The sequence below is a fragment of the Dendrobates tinctorius genome, unplaced genomic scaffold (assembly GCF_039654945.1).
Source record: "Dendrobates tinctorius isolate UK_male_01 unplaced genomic scaffold, ASM3965494v1 ptg000038l, whole genome shotgun sequence".
NCBI lineage: Eukaryota > Metazoa > Chordata > Amphibia > Anura > Dendrobatidae > Dendrobates > Dendrobates tinctorius.
Window position 1 is genome coordinate 25235424 of NW_027361706.1, and position 17051 is coordinate 25252474.

A 17051-nucleotide genomic window follows, 5' to 3' on the forward strand; every position below is an offset into this window, starting at 1 on the left:
GCCTCATCCTCATCTGTCACTACTTTAATCCTTTTCCAGTGTTGTTACTATCAGTCTCTTGATGAAAAGTGACCTACCATCAGCGCCAGTGTTTCATGGAGCGGCGCAGGGGTCACTTTTCAATACATCTGCATGAGAGCCTAGTTCTGGCGCTCATAGACTTGCATTGAGATCTTGTGACGTAACTTCTCACTTGCAGCCAGTCAGAAGTTACGGGCACAAGATGGCACCACAGGACCAGAGCACCGTCGGTATAAGAACGTGGTCAGGTGGCTTACATTTAAAGCACCACTCCAGCAGTACAAACAAAACACTGGAGTGGTGCTTTAAGTAGAAAATAGGGTTTGCTTTGTTTACAAGCTACAGCGCCACTTCTGTCAGTGGGTCATGTTGGGTATTACAGCTAAATACCAATCAAATCAAAAAGCTGCAATACTGCAACACATGTAATGCAGGCCGTGGTAGTTATGTTTTTGGTTACACATTAGGTTGATAGCATTACTCTACTAAAGATCCTATAGAAAGCGCCATCCTCTGCATACTCAGGTTTTCCTTTTTCTGTATGGTAGTTTCCAGGAAGAAGAGTAAAAATGGCCATGAGGAAGCGGAAGAGAGAACTGATCGCCCAGTATGAAGAGGAGTGGTAAGTAGATGAGGTTCCATCACTGCGGTCATCACAATCCATACACTTACACCGGAAAGTCCATAGTGACCATTACACATCACCACTACACATATTTATCCCATGTACAACTCCAAACTAATGTCAGATCCCCATGAGGAGAACACCCATCAGGATGTGACTTATGTGTAGCCACAGTACGGCCATGAGCGTGAGGCCTAATACTATAATATCTACCTCTTCTATTACAGCTCACGGTCTGCCGCCCAGGAAGAGGCCAAGAGGAGGAAGACAGAAGATGACATCCCCGAGCCGGAAGAGCGGGCAGCTTTCACCGCACTCCTTGGTAAGACTCATTGCACCTTCCAAGGTTTCCAGATACAAAGTGTTAGATTATATGACATGTATTTCTATATTAATCTATTTTATGTGTATTATGGTGGAGAAACATGTAGGGAAGTGTTCTCCCTCCTCCTCTTATAGTCACACCTAGTATGATACAGCAGACACTATGTGGTGAGCAGTGTCGGGGCTTTGGTGTCACCTCAATACTGATGGCATGTCTTTAGGACAATTCTTCAGCATCTGATCAGTTGGTGTCGGGCGTCAAATCTCCACCAATCTGACACTGATGAGCGATCCTGAGGATAATCCATCATTGATGAGGAGCCCTACAACCCCATTAATTTAGAATTAATAGCATTAAACAGGATTTCATTACAAAGTTCATAGTGAAATAATTCTATTTTCCTCATTTTTGTAGAAGAAGAACACATCAGATGTTTTCTAGCCAGGGACAGCTGTCTTAAGATTTCGGACAAGGTATTATTGTAGTGAAGGATAAGAAATCCTCCAGATCTGAGAAGATCCATCATAGGGAAATAAAGGGCTTATTCTTATGTATAGTGGCCAGATATGACCAAACCTAGGAATCTACTGACAGATATGTGCTGTGTTATACACTCACTGGCCACTTTATTAGGTACACCTGTCCAACTGTGTGTTAAGACTTAATTTCTAATCAGCCAATCACATGGCGGCAACTCAGTGCATTTAGGCATGTAGACATGGTCAAGACAATCTCCTGCAGTTCAAACCGAGCATCAGTATGGGGAAGAAAGGTGATTTGAGTGCCTTTGAACGTGGCATGATTGTTGGTGCCAGAAGGGCTGGTCTGAGTATTTCAGAAACTGCTGATCTACTGGGATTTTCTCGCACAACCATCTCTACGGTTTACAGAGAATGGTCCGAAAAAGAAAAAAAATCCAGTGAGCGGCAGTTCTGTGGCCGGAAATGCCTTGTTGATGCCAGAGGTCAGAGGAGAATGGGCATACTGGTTCGAGCTGATAGAAAGGCAACAGTGACTCAAATTGCCACCCGTTACAACCAAGGTAGGCAGAAGAGCATCTCTGAACGCACAGTGCGTCGAACTTTGAGGCAGATGGGCTACAGCAGCAGAAGACCACACTGGGTACCACTCCTCTCAGCTAAGAACAGGCATCTGATGGCTACTTTCAGCAGGATAATGCGCCATGTCATAAAGCTCGAATCATCTCAGATTGGTTTCTTGAACATGACAATGAGTTCACTGTACTCAAATGGCCTCCTCAGTCACCAGATCTCAATCCAATAGAGCATCTTTGGGATGTGGTGGAACGGGAGATTCGCATCAGGGATGTGCAGCCGACAAATCTGCGCCAACTGTGTGATGCCATCATGTCAATATGGTCCAAAATCTCTGAGGAATGCTTCCAGCACCTTGTTGAATCTCTGCCACGAAGAATTGAGGCAGTTCTGAAGGCAAAAGGGGGTCCAACCCGTTACTAGCATGGTGTACCTAATAAAGTGGCCAGTGAGTGTATATCCCTCTAACTCGGCTTCTCCTCCCTCCAGTATCTCCTCGCCATGGTCGTCGCTTACTTCCGGAGAGCAGGACTGCCATCTTCAGAATATGGAACCTTCTTCTTTCCAGCGCTGTGAGTCTCTTTTTTTATTACACATTCACGTCTATAAATAACATTGTTTTATTTTATTGTAAAACCAAAATCTCTTTTCGGCCACTCGGCTAAATACATGATAATGGCATTTGTTGTTGTTGTCTGTATTTTCTTCTGAAGTGGATTGTAATTTATCTGGTTTCATTTCTCTTCCCTCCAAGTTTTTTAGCCAACCAGTTTGAGCAAGAAGAGGTGCGATATCGACAAGAGATCTACCGCTGGGCCCTTGGACGGAAGTGGAGGATGAAGAAGGACCGACTGCTACAATGCCGCAATGTTCTGCTCACCAGGATGGGATTCCGGGCTTGGGTGGATCGGGACACGTGTGATCTGGTGAGTAATATAGACAGTAATAATATAAAGCTGATCTGTAAATAGAGATCACAATATAAACAGTATGCTTAAATAAATCCCTTAGACCTGATGAGGCGCTTGTACTTACTCTGTAAAGCCACATCAAAATGGTCGTATAATCCTGATATTAGGCAGAGCATTTTATGACTGCAGCCATAGCTGGACTCATGAAATGCTTGTTTTAATGTCAAGCAAGAAAACTTTAATAAGTGATTGTAAAGTCATTCTGCCATGGATTTTCAGTCATCACACCAGTATCATCAGGCCTAAAATATATGCAAATTGGATTATGATTAATGGTGACATATGCCCTTTACACTCTGATTATAATCACTTATTTTATTCTAGATCATGGCAGAAGACCCTGACCACTGGGCATGGAAGAGAGAGAGGAATATCCACTGATGCCTGGAAACAGAGCTGCAGGACCTACAAGGAGAAGAACAAGGCTGGAAGAGAAACGTGGCTGACGGTCCTAGAAGAACAGATAGAAGACGTGACGGATGAAGAACTGGAGAAAGGAGAGAAGTATGCTGGTATGGTGTACAGGGGATATATACTAGATTCCTTGATAGGGCGTTGATCCAGGGAGCTAGTCTGATTGCCGTATGTGGAGTCAGGAAGGAATTTTTTTCCCGGATGTGGCGCTGTTTGCCGCATTTGGTTTTTTTGCCTTCCTCTGGATCAACATGTTAGGCTGTAGGTTGAACTAGATGGACTTAAAGTCTCCCTTCAACCTCAAATACTATAAATATAACATGTTAAATATATATATATTAATATATATATATATAATATATATATAATAAATAATAATAATATAATTTAATATAATAAATATATAATATAAATATAATATGTTAAATATATAATAGATTAATATATAGAATATAATAAATAATAATATAATTTAATATAATATATAAAATATAATAAATATATAATATAAATATAACATGTTAAATATATAATATATTAATATATATATATTAAATATATATAATATAATAAATAATAATATAATTTAATATAATATAATAAATATATAATATAAATATAATATGTTAAATATATAATAGATTAATATATAGAATATATTAAATATATAGTACATAATAATATAATTTAATATATTAAATATATAGTAAAATATAATAAATATATAATATAATAAATATATAATATAAATATAACATGTTAAATATATAATATATTAAAATATATATAATATAATAAATAAAAATAATATAATGTAATATAATAATATAATAAATATATAATATAAATATAATATGTTAAATATATAATAGATTAATATATATAATATAATAAATATATAATAAATAATAATATAATTCAATATAATAAATATATAATATAATAAAAATAAATATAATCTATTAAATATATAATAGATTAATATATATTAAATATATATAATGAATATATAAATATATAATATATAAATAGAATAAATAATATATAATAAAGCATATAATAAACTTCCCACTATTTAAACTTTCCATGATGTGTCTGAGTCTTTATTTTATACTTTTATGTGTGGACAGGACCGCCATCAGAGCATTACTGCCATCACTGTTGTGAGGGACCCAGTGAGCAGAAGCACAAGAGAGAGGGCCCGGACTCAGTCTGTGTCCTCCCTCTTGTGCTTTTGTTCACTGGTCTCCAGGGTATAATAAATGAAACTGAAGAAAAAATTGAATGCTGACTTCATAAATATAAACAAATATATGTTTTTTATTTAATCAAAATCAGTAATAAAGAAACTATATACAGGCTGTACATCAAGAAAGAAACAACAAGTGTCACCTGGGGAGCACTCACAGTACTTGGGCTCTCATAGAAGAGAGGAACAATTGAAAGTATATAAAGGATATTATAAATCCAGCAGATAAACATACATCACCTCAAAAGACGGGAAAATAATCACAGCAGACAAAAAGTTATCAGTATGAGTCAAGTACATCCATAGCTTCTCTATATATACTTATCCTAAGAGAGGTAATGTGTAATGGTGGCTCATATGGATATATCTAAAGTGCATGTCCGGGGAAATCCCCCGATGGCGTCACAGACAGGTGCGTTGTCAAGTTGGATTCCAGGAAGGACGGACCAGCGTTCAGGAGTGCACTCTCAGCCGGCGGCCATGTTTAAGGAGTCCCATGGAGTCTACCATTATTAGTGAGGTAAAATAAATCACCATATTAGATAATGAAAACAACAGAAATTACAAGTGCCAGTGTAAAATCATAACCACTAGTCACATTAATGAAAGTGTGTCACACAATGGGTAACATTAGGTATAATAAAGTGCACATGTCCTTAATATACTCAAATAGAGAAAATAACATTATTGCATTGGAATCCACTAATATACCATAGCATTATAAAGTGCAGCAGTTAAAAAAAACATGTAATTAAGGTGCACATGTGCAAAAATGTAAATAGCTATATATACAAGAGTACATGAACAACACTATTATTACTGTGTCAACCAATAATATGGCGTTCAAGATGAAGTGTTCAGAAGTGTTCATCCTGACACCAGAGGGGTCCTCATATGATGGTCACACAAGAATCCCATATCACACATACATTTCATGAATAGCCATAAGGAAAAGATAAATCTTCAATAATGTATCAGCTACAGACAAAAAACACACATAATTAAAATAAAAGCGCAGAGATATCAGGAACCTTGAATATTCCCTATACAATGGACATTGTTGATGTTGATGGATTATTCAAAGAAATGGGAGAAAGCTTCATTTTTCAGTTAAGCCTTTGGGGGCCATGGATCCCAAATGACTGATCCAATGGCATTCTAATTGTGCCAATATCTGTTTTAAATCACAACCCCTAATTCCCCCATTAACACAATCAATCCCCCTTACCTTTAGACTTTTCGTATCACATCCATGAAAAACCTTAAAATGTCAAGATAACGACCCATCAGAGGACATAAATTCTGTACTCCTGATGATATTTTCACAGGCCCGACAGTCACCACAGGGGTGACAGCCCGTCTTGGTTTACTTTCAGAAGAGGTGAAGGGATTGGACACCTTGGCAATATAGTGGCTCCTCAGTAACATGTCCATCACACTCCTACCCCTCCTGGCCGTTATAAGGGGATTTTTTGGTAATTGTGCTGCCAGAATTGGGTCTGCTTTTAGTACAGGCCAATTCTTGTGGAGAATGTTTTCTTCTCTTTCCACTCCGGAACGAGCCTGTGGGGGAGGTCTTCATGTGGTGCTCTTCTTAGCTTTTCATACCGATGGCTTCTGTCAGGTCACTGATCCCTCAGTGATCTGCCCCCTATTTTACACACTGACTATATGTTTTGAAAAAAAAAAATCACATTCACCAGGCAGGTGTCCACCAAGATTGGTGATCCAATAGATGTTACTGCGCAGGCGCGGCCGGTGCCAATTTGAGAGAGAATTTTACTTTCATCTGAATAAATTTATATCAGCAAATAAATTAATTAAATGCACATTAAAAATATGATCTTGCTGCATTTGATGATCTGGAGAATAGATCCCGGTGAAGCAATCTTAGGATCATGGGTTTACCAGAATCTATTACCTGTAGCCAGCTTACAAGTATATGTGTGGCGCCCCTGAGGCTCAGTCGCCACAGAGGTACTGCACCTTCTCCTAAGGTGTAGTGCCCCACCGACTATTTAAGTTGGGAACTCCTTTCCACACTACAACACCTGCATCCCACACACAGGATAGTTCAGTAGGTCCACCTAGCAGCTTCAGGCTGGGGGTAGCAGAGCACCCTTCGTGGAACCCTGCTTCGTAACACGAGATGTGCTGGGAGGTGGGTGGGGTTAGTATAAAAGAGGGGGAAAGTAGAGAATTGTAGGTCAATCTGACGGGAGGTCTGGCGAGAAGAGTTCAGTTCTGAAGTTAGTTTAAGTTCAGTTTGAGTTCAGTTTAGAAAGAGTGCTGCAGCTGCCTCAGTGATCTGAGCCAGCTGGCACGGGAGAGAGAAGAGAAGGAGAAAGACGTAGACCTGCAACCTAAGCTTCCATAAGAGAGAGAAGGAACAGTGCGGAACAAAGGAGTAGGAGAACAGAGAGGAGTTGTGGGTTGAGAGAGTACCCTGCCTATAGGTTCTCAGCGCAAGGCCGGGGTCCGGTCCCCGAGGTTGTATGGACACTTATGGTTCTGCAGCAGACACCGGTGGAGTAGTTGGCTGTAAATGCACTGCTCCCATCAAAGACTTGGGACACAACAGCAACCGATTAGTGAGCCAGGACTCTGAGAGGAGTCCCCGATAGAGGCTACAGCTGTCTGTCATACAAATAAGGTTCTAGGAACATCTGACAGGAGGAATTCCAGAGAACTATGGTACTGGAGTTCTTCACACTAAAAGGCGCAATAGAGGAGTCGTTCAAGAAAGGCACATGTTGGCGGAGTGTTGGAGAGGGGAACCCTGACTTGCCCTGGAGGTTGATTGAGTCTCTACCCCGGAGGACTCGGCTCGGAGGCAGGCACCAGTGGAGACCACGAACTGTGAGTAAAGCTTTGAAACTGCAAGCCCTGGTGTCCTCCATTCATTCGCCGCTAACACCTTCAGCACTGCTACATTTTGGTACCAGCATCTATACCATTCTGCGCCTCTCCTCATCCATTGCACCCACACTGCCCTGGGACTACAGCTCCACCTGTGGGGAGCTACACCATCTTTGCTGCACCACACCATCAGTCCCAGTGGATCTGCATGCAGCGTTGGCTCAACATCTTATTTGCCAAACACCACGGGTGGCGTCACGAACTATCCATATAACCTATACTATTAACATCACCGCCATTGATATTGGGCGCCCAGGGCCACGGACCGGGTCACTGCTGCTGTGACACATCCCCCTGACACCGGCCCGGTACCGGGTACCCCGCTGCCCTGGGTGTGAGGGGTGACCCAATTTTGGCGTCACGAACAGGATGACGAGACCCGATGTCATCGGGTTCTGTGCGCCTGAAATTTGTGAGACTTTGTGCTTTTGAAAATGTGCAGAAGACCAAATTTAATAGACTGTATAATGGACATTAGAAATGGCCGCTGGCGCAGTGAAGAAGGGCGTGAAGAGATGGGAGGTCCTAAGAAAAGACAGCGAAGAGTATTGGGCCTTCCCTGCCTGAATTACTATGTGACATATACATGGCCCACCCCCCGAGGGGTTCGTATACTGGCTTGGTATGGAGGCGCTGGAAGAAGATGCCGCCACCGGAAGGAGGGGCAGAAGAAGCCAGTGGCGGGAAAGGGGCCGAGGCAGGAAGAACGCCAGAACGCCATTTTGGAGAGTGAGGGAAGGAGGCCTGCGGAGCGCGAGGAAACGGATCTCCCCGACGCCATGGCTGACAGCTCCAACCCGAACTATGAGATGAACTGCCAGCAATTAGAAGACGAAATCCCCATATTGACCACCCGTCTGCAGCTGAGGAAGGAAGCCTTAGAGAAGCTGAGATGGCAGCACGCCCCGGCGGGGTCTACACCAGCGGTACCCTTTCCATCGGTACCCGCCGCTACCACATCGGACTGTCCCCGGGCAGCGCTGATCTATACTTCTACTCTGACCGTACGGCTGAGTGCCGCCTGCCTGAAGGGGTTACCGGAGGACCCGGGAGTGGAAGCAGAGCTCCCGCCCGGACCTGACGCGGCTGCGCAGGTCCCCGCAGAGACCCCTGCGGACCCGGAGCCACCATCCGCACCATCACCACCTGCACCGGAGCAGAGGCCGCACCGCCAGGAAGCCCCAGGTTTGTCGGCTGTCCCTCCACCTGGGGAAGCCCTGGGGTGTACCGCAGTTGCAGCGGCTGGCCAGGTCGTCCTGGATCTGGTCTGGGACCGGGATACCAACCTCAGGAGGGGAACAGCATTAAGAAACACTTTTCAAATCTCGTTACCCAGGAGGGTTTGTTTGCACCAGTTGTGCCTTGTGTTGCTATCATGTTTTTTCGGTAGCACTTTTGTTGCCCTGTTTTTGATTGGCAGCGCTTCTACATTTGGAACTGAGGAGATCATGAACGCTGTATGATCCAAAACTTTTACTGTAAATAGTTTGTACCTCTTTAGGTGCTCTTTCTTGGTTTTACATAAAAAGAAACTTTGCGAAGATAATGTCAAGTTTTACATAAAAAGACACTTTGCGAAGATAATGTTTTTGCATGGACACTTTTCGAAGATGATGTCTACCTCAAGGGACACTGCAAGAGATCCCGGCTGGGAGCCGTGTCCAGCACCTTACAAGAATAACTGTTGAATGTTTTACTGTGAAGTATTTGATAATGTGTTTTATAAGAGTATTAGTAACTTAGAAATGGCTTTTATAGAAGAATTAGGATGTCTGATCTAGAGATGAGTGATGTGAATAAAGAATTGAAAGTAGACAGGTGACGGACCAGGTACTTGCGGTCAGCGTCTTGCGTCTAGAAGAGACAGTGAAAGTAGAAAAATAAATGTGTACTGATGAGAGAAAATGAGAGAAACTGTGTTACAGAGAATAGCACTTTGAATTGAGAATTGCACTTAGAATTAAAAATTTTAGATAGGATTTAAGATAGAATTGTTTGTAACGTTCAAGATGAGTACCTCCTATACTAGGAAGATTAGTATAAGAAAAGTTGTTATGCATTACAAAACTTTTGTATGTTTTTTTGCTGTCTGCTTTGTTATCTTGCAGCCCGCGGATGTGCTGTTTTTAACGGGGGGGTATGTGGCACCCCTGAGGCTCAGTCGCCACAGAGGTATTGCACCTTCTCCTAAGGTGTAGTGCCCCACCAACTAGGTAAGTTGGGAACTCCTTTCCACACTCCCAACACCTGCATCCCACACACAGGATAGTTCAGTAGGTTCACCTAGCAGCTTCAGGCTGGGGGTAGCAGAGCACCCTTCGTGGAACCCTGCTTCGTAACACGAGATGTGCTGGGAGGTGGGTGGAATTAGTATAAAAGAGGGGGAAAGTAGAGAATTGTAGGTCAGTCTGACGGGAGGTCAGGCGAGAAGAGTTCAGTTCTGAAGTTAGTTTAAGTTCAGTTTGAGTTCAGTTTAGAAAGAGTGCTGCAGCTGCCTCAGTGATCTGAGCCAGCTGGCACGGGAGAGAGAAGAGAAGGATAAAGACGTAGACCTGCAACCTAAGCTTCCATAAGAGAGAGAAGGAACAGCGCGGAACGAAGGAGTAGGAGAACAGAGAGGAGTTGGGGTTGAGAGAGTACCCTGCCTATAGGTTCTCAGCGCAAAGCCTGGGCCCGGTCCCCGAGGTTGTATGGACACTTATGGTTCTGCAGCAGACACCGGTGGAGTAGTTGGCTATAAATGCACTGCTCCCATCAAAGACTTGGGACACAACAGCAACCGATTAGTGAGCCAGGACTCTGAGAGGAGTCCCCGATAGAGGCTACAGCTGTCTGTCATACAAGTAAGGTTCTAGGAACATCTGACAGGAGGAATTCCAGAGAACTACGGTACTGGAGTTCTTCACACTAAAAGGCGCAATGGAGGAGTCGTTCAAGAAAGGCACATGTTGGCGGAGTGTTGGAGAGGAGAACCCTGACTTGCCCGGGAGGTTGAGTCTCTACCCCGAAGGACATGGCACAGAGGTAGGCACCAGTGGGTACCACGAACTGTGAGTAAAGCTTTGAAACTGCAAGCCCTGGTGTCCTCCATTCATTTGCCGCTAACACCTTCATCACTGCTACATCTGGGTACCAGCATCTATACCATTCTGCGCCTCTCCTCATCCATTGCACCCACACTGCCCTGGGACTACAGCTCCACCTGTGGGGAGCTACACCATCTTTGCTGCACCACACCATCAGTCCCAGTGGATCTGCATGCAGCGTTGGCTCAACATCTTATTTGCCAAACACCACGGCTGGCGTCACGAACAATCCATATAAACTATACTATTAACATCACCGCCATTGATATTGGGCGCCCAGGGCCATGGACCGGGTCACTGCTGCTGTGACACATCCCCCTGACACCAGCCCGGTACCGGGTACCCCACTGCCCTGGGTGTGAGGGGCGACCCATATGCACACTAGACGTACCAAATGCTCTGGACATTAATACACCATTGAAGGAGAAAGCGCCCACAGAGTCGGCCCACCACCACCACCTCCACAAGAATCTCCTGCTTATAAGCCCGGGCCTGGTACTGCGAAATACCTGAGCCAGACAAAGTGGACATCTTACAAAGGTACAGAAAATTCTCTCTACCCCTGGTGCTCGATGGATGTAGAACGTTAATTTTCAATGACTACTCGGTGGTAGTAACAAAGAAAGACGCGTCTTTAGTGGAATATGCACTGAGCTAGTATAGAAGAAAATCAGCTTCTCATTACAATTACCGGCAAATCTTTAAGTGTTTTTACCTGGAGGAAGAACACAAACATTTTCAGCAGCAGAACAAGCATCAGACTTTCTTAAAGACAGAGAAGATCTTCTCAAGGAAAACAGCAGAAAAAAGAATCACCAACAAAACGTCTGAGTATTGTCGGGACTTATTCTGATTATCCCCTTTTGAATTATTAAAACTCTTTCTCAAAGGGATAAAAATCTTACACTATGCAAAAGACTGAGAAATCTTATACCGCTATGAGAAGAGAAATTTTGGGAGTTGATATATAATTGCGGAGAAGAAGGGGGTGGAGATTAGGGAGAGAGGAGGGAGAGTAATGGAAAAGGGGAGGAAAAAAGGAGAAAGAGTCCAAGTGAAAATGCTATGAAAGATGTACTTGTTACGAATTGCTCTTGTGGAAGCTATAAGAAGACATTGGAATGTATTTTTTTTTTTTTTTTTTAGAAATAATACATGTTCTGACTAAAGAAGGAGGAGTAGAGATAGAGGGTTCATTCAATATTGGAATACTTTGAAGATATAAATATATATATATATATATATATATACATACACAGTGCCTTGCGAAAGAATTCGGCCCCCTGAGACTTTTCAACCTTTTCCCACATGTCATGCTTCAAAACATAAAGATACCAAATGTAAATTTTTGGTGAAGAATCAACAACAAGTGGGACACAATTGTTAAGTTGAAAGAAATTTATTTGTTATTTTAAATTTTTGTTGAAATTCAAAAGCTGAAAAGTGGGGCGTGCAATATTATTCAGCCCCTTGAACTTAATACTTTGTTGCGCCACCTTTTACTGCAATTACAGCTGCAGTCGCTTGGGGTATGTCTCTATCAGTTTTGTACATCGAGGGACTGAAATTCTTGCAAACAGCTCGAGCTCAGTGAGGTTTGATGGAGATCGTTTGTGAACAGCAGTTTTCAGCTCTTTCCACAGATTCTCGATTGGATTCAGGTCTGGACTGTGACTTGGCCATGCTAACACCTGGATACGTTTATTTGTGAACCATTCCATTGTAGATTTTGCTATATGTTTGGGATCATTGTCTTGTTGGAATACAAATCTCCGTCCCAGTCTCAGGTCTTTTGCAGACTTTCAACAGGTTTTCTTCAAGAATGGTCCTGTATTTGGCTCCATCCATCTTCCCATCAATTTTAACCATCTTCCCTGTCCCTGTTGAAGAAAAGCAGGCCCAAACCATGATGCTGCCACCACCATGTTTGACAGTGGGGATGGTGTGTTCAGGGTAATGAGCTGTGTTGCCTTAACGACAAGCATATCATTTGGCATTGTTGCCAAAAAGTTCGATTTTGGTTTCATCTGACCAGAGCACCTTCTTCCACATGTTTGGTGTGTCTCCCAGGTGGTTTGCTGCAAACTTTAAACAACACTTTTTATGGATATCTTTAAGAAATGGTTTTCTTCTTGTCACTCTTCCATAAAGGCCAGATTTGTGCAGTGTACGGCTGATTGTTGTCCTATGGACAGACTGTCCCACCTCAGCTGTAGATCTCTGCAGTTCATCCAGAGTGTTCATGGGCCTCTTGGCTGCATCTCTGATAAGTCTTCTCCTTGTTTGAGATGAAAGTTTAGATGGACGGCTGGATCATGGTAGATTTGCAGTGGCATGATACTCCTTCCATTTCAATATGATCGCTTGCACAGTGCTCCTTGGGATTTTTAAAGTTTTGGAAATCATTTTGTATCCAAATCCGGCTTTAAACTTCTCCACAACAGTATCACGGACCTGCTTGTTGTGTTCCTTGGTCTTCATGATGCTCTCTGTGCTTCAAACAGAACCCTGAGACTATCACAGAGCAGGTGGATTTATACAGAGACTTGATTGCACACAGGTGGATTATATTTATATTTATCATCATTAGTCATTTAGGACAACATTGGATCATTCAGAGATCCACAATGAACTTCTGGAGTGAGTTTGCTGCACTGAAAGTAAAGGGGCCGAATAATATTGCACGCCCCACTTTTCTGTTTTTGACTTGCCACAAAAATTTTAAATAACCAATAAATTTTGTTCAACTTCACAATTGTGTCCCACTTGTTGTTGATTCTTCACCAAAAATTTACATTTGGTTTCTTTATGCTTGAAGCATGATATGTGGGGAAAGGTTGAAAAGTCCCAGGGGGCTGAATACTTTTGCAAGGCACTGTGTATACAGTTGTGGCCAAAAGTATTGACACCCCTGCGATTCTGTCAGATAATACTCAGTTTCTTCCTGAAAATGATTGCAAACACAAATTCTTTGGTATTATTATCTTCATTTAATTTGTCTTAAATGAAAAAACACAAAAGAGAATGAAGCAAAAAGCAAAACATTGATCATTTCACACAAAACTCCAAAAATGGGCCAGACAAAAGTATTGGCACCCTCAGCCTAATACTTGGTTGCACAACCTTTAGCTAAGATAACTGCGACCAACCGCTTCCAGTAACCATCAATGAGTTTCTTACAATGCTCTGCTGGAATTTTAGACCATTCTTCTTTGGCAAACTGCTCCAGGTCCCTGATATTTCAAGGGTGCCTTCTCCAAACTGCCATTTTTAGATCTCTCCACAGGTGTTCTATGGGATTCAGGTCTGGACTCATTGCTGGCCACCTTAGAAGTCTCCAGTGCTTTCTCTCAAACCATTTTCTAGTGCTTTTTGAAGTGTGTTTTGGGTCATTGTCCTGCTGGAAGACCCATGACCCAGCTTTCTCACGCTGGGCCCTACATTATGCTGCAAAATTTGTTGGTAGTCTTCAGACTTCATAATGCCATGCACACGGTCAAGCAGTCCAGTGCCAGAGGCAGCAAAGCTACCCCAAAACATCAGGGAACCTCCATCATGTTTGACTGTAGGGACCGTGTTTTTTCTTTGAATGCCTCTTTTTTTTCTCCTGTAAACTCTATGTTGATACCTTTGCCCAAAAAGCTCTACTTTTGTCTCATCTGACCACAGAACATTCTTCCAAAACGTTTTAGGCTTTTTCAGGTAAGTTTTGGCAAACTCCAGCCTGGCTTTTTTATGTCTCGGGGTAAGAAGTGGGGTCTTCCTGGGTCTCCTACCATACAGTCCCTTTTCATTCAGACGCCGACGGATAGTACGGGTTGACACTGTTGTACCCTCGGACTGCAGGGCAGCTTGAACTTGTTTGGATGTTAGTCGAGGTTCTTTATCCAACATCCGCACAATCTTGCGTTGAAATCTCTTGTCAATTTTTCTTTTCTGTCCACATCTAGGGAGGTTAGCCACAGTGCCATGGGCTTTAAACTTCTTGATGACACTGCGCACGGTAGACACAGGAACATTCAGGTCTTTGGAGATGGACTTGTAGCCTTGAGATTGCTCATGCTTCCTCACAATTTGGTTTCTCAAGTCCTCAGACAGTTCTTTGGTCTTCTTTCTTTTCTCCATGCTCAATGTGGTACACACAAGGACACAGGACAGAGGTTGAGTCAACTTTAATCCATGTCAACTGGCTGCAAGTGTGGTTTAGTTATTGCCAACACCTGTTAGGTGCCACAGGTAAGTTACAGGTGCTGTTAATTACACAAATTAGAGAAGCATCACATGATTTTTCGAACAGTGCCTATACTTTTGTCCACCCTCTTTTTTAGGTTTGGTGTGGAATTATATCCAATTTGGCTTTAGGACAATTCTTTTTGTGTTTTTTCATTTAAGACAAATTAAATGAAGATAATAATAACAAAGAATTTGTGCTTGCAATCATTTTCAGGCAGAAACTGAGTATTATCTGACAGAATTGCAGGGGTGTCAATACTTGTGGCCACAACTGTATATACAAACACATTGCCATGGAAGGTTCAGATATCGATCAGATGCTGGAGAGGGCCTGTGTAGAGAGGAAGATTTGTTCTCTGTGCTAGTAGAAGACTGTAAGCATCTCCAGGCTTGGTAGACAGTCGGCTGTAGCAGAGGACCGTTCCTGTGGGCCATTGCTTCCACTGCAGGTGTACGGTATACAGGGTATGGGCTGGGGCTGTGCTTCATGGTACGGCGATGGCCGGTGTATATCCTGTGACTCGCATATCTAGGACTTGGGACCTAGCAGGAAATACCGGTGACCCCCACGAGCTCCAGTGTAACGATCACAGGAGCTTACGGAGACTGATGGGGACGGCCTAGTACTGAAAGTGACACCCGTCAACACGTAAAGGCATAAACAGCCATTTAACTGCTAGAAAATTAGACCATTCAGAACAGTGCATATAACAGAACACAGTGTCAGACTGGGGTGCCAAGAGCCCACCAGTAACATTGACTTTGGGGGCCCACTTTTCACCTGCATACAAATATTACACGACCCTGGTTAACAAATTTACCTATAGCTCTATATAATAATACATTGGGCAGTTTGGTTAATGAATGATGAGATGCTGCTTTTTTTCTGAACAGAGTTGAATAAAGTGAATTATGACAAGTCCTGCCCATACAGTAAGGTTGGGGGTCCTGATTTGCACAGGAGCCCATGTTATCCTAAGGGCCAGTCCGAGCCTGATAGACCATGTCATAGATGTTATAGTGCTGTGCAATAATATACTGCAGTGACCCTGTTAGTGTAACCCGCCATATAGTGCTTACTTATATACACTTATACAATGATTTTCCTTTTTGTGCTAGTTAGATGGTGCTGGCTAACGTCCACCATCTCCTCACTGTCTGCGCTGTTACATAAAAGTAACCTGCTCATATGTGGAAGGAAACCAGAGCACCCAGAGGAAACCCCCAAAAACTCCGGGCAGATGTAGTCATTGGTGGGACCCCAGTACTGTGCTGCCCATTCTCTGACTTATCACTCAGCACTGTCTGGCATGGTTATAGTTGGAGATTTGGTGGCGCCATGACTTGGGTTGTATGACACAGTAATAACTGAAATATTAGATGCCGGTACTGGCACTTTCTTTGCCCCTATAATATATACTCGGAACACTATTATTTGGGCACCACATGCAGTGTTACTATTTTGGCGTTATATGGTCCCGGACTCTGCGCGACTGTCCCACATTAGTGGGCTACGCCAGGAGCAGTATTCTGTGTGGGGGGCTGCCGCAGTGACTGTGCTTCTTTCTTGGCTTGGTATTATAGGGGTCAGGATTATCTCCCTTTTCCCTACAGAATGTTAGAGGTTTTGCTTCTCTTCTGTGCGGGCTGCTACCAGAGAGTAATAGCTGACTGGGGATGCCAGGGCGCATAGGTCAACACACATCCATACATACACACACACGCATCCATACATACACACACACATCCATACATACACACACACACACATCCATACACACACACATCCATACGTACACACACACGCATCCATACATACACACACACATACATACACACACATACATACACACACATCCATACATACAAACACATATCCATACATACACACACACACACATCCATACATACACACACAAATACACACATCCATACATACACACATCCATACATACATACACACACACATCCATACATACACACACATCCATACATACAAACACATATCCATACATACACACACACACACACACACACACATCCACACACACATCCATACACACACACTCACACATACACACATCCATACATAGAAACACACATCCATACATACACACACACGCATCCATACATACACACACACATCCATACAT

General features: G+C 42.9%; 1 long non-coding RNA gene across 9 annotated transcripts in view; it reads right to left on the minus strand.

The window, feature by feature from the left end:
* Nucleotides 1-2630: 2630 nt before the first annotated feature.
* Nucleotides 2631-17051, minus strand: part of LOC141088280 (uncharacterized) — a 105452-nt gene continuing 91031 nt past the window's right edge. For 7 of the 9 annotated variants that reach the window (XR_012231885.1, XR_012231881.1, XR_012231884.1 and 4 more), the window contains one exon: nucleotides 2631-2949. This is a non-coding gene — a long non-coding RNA (uncharacterized lncRNA). Of the gene's footprint in view, nucleotides 2950-4711; nucleotides 5164-17051 lie in introns of those variants that run through there. The other 2 variants (XR_012231888.1, XR_012231883.1) reach the window with 1 other exon arrangement.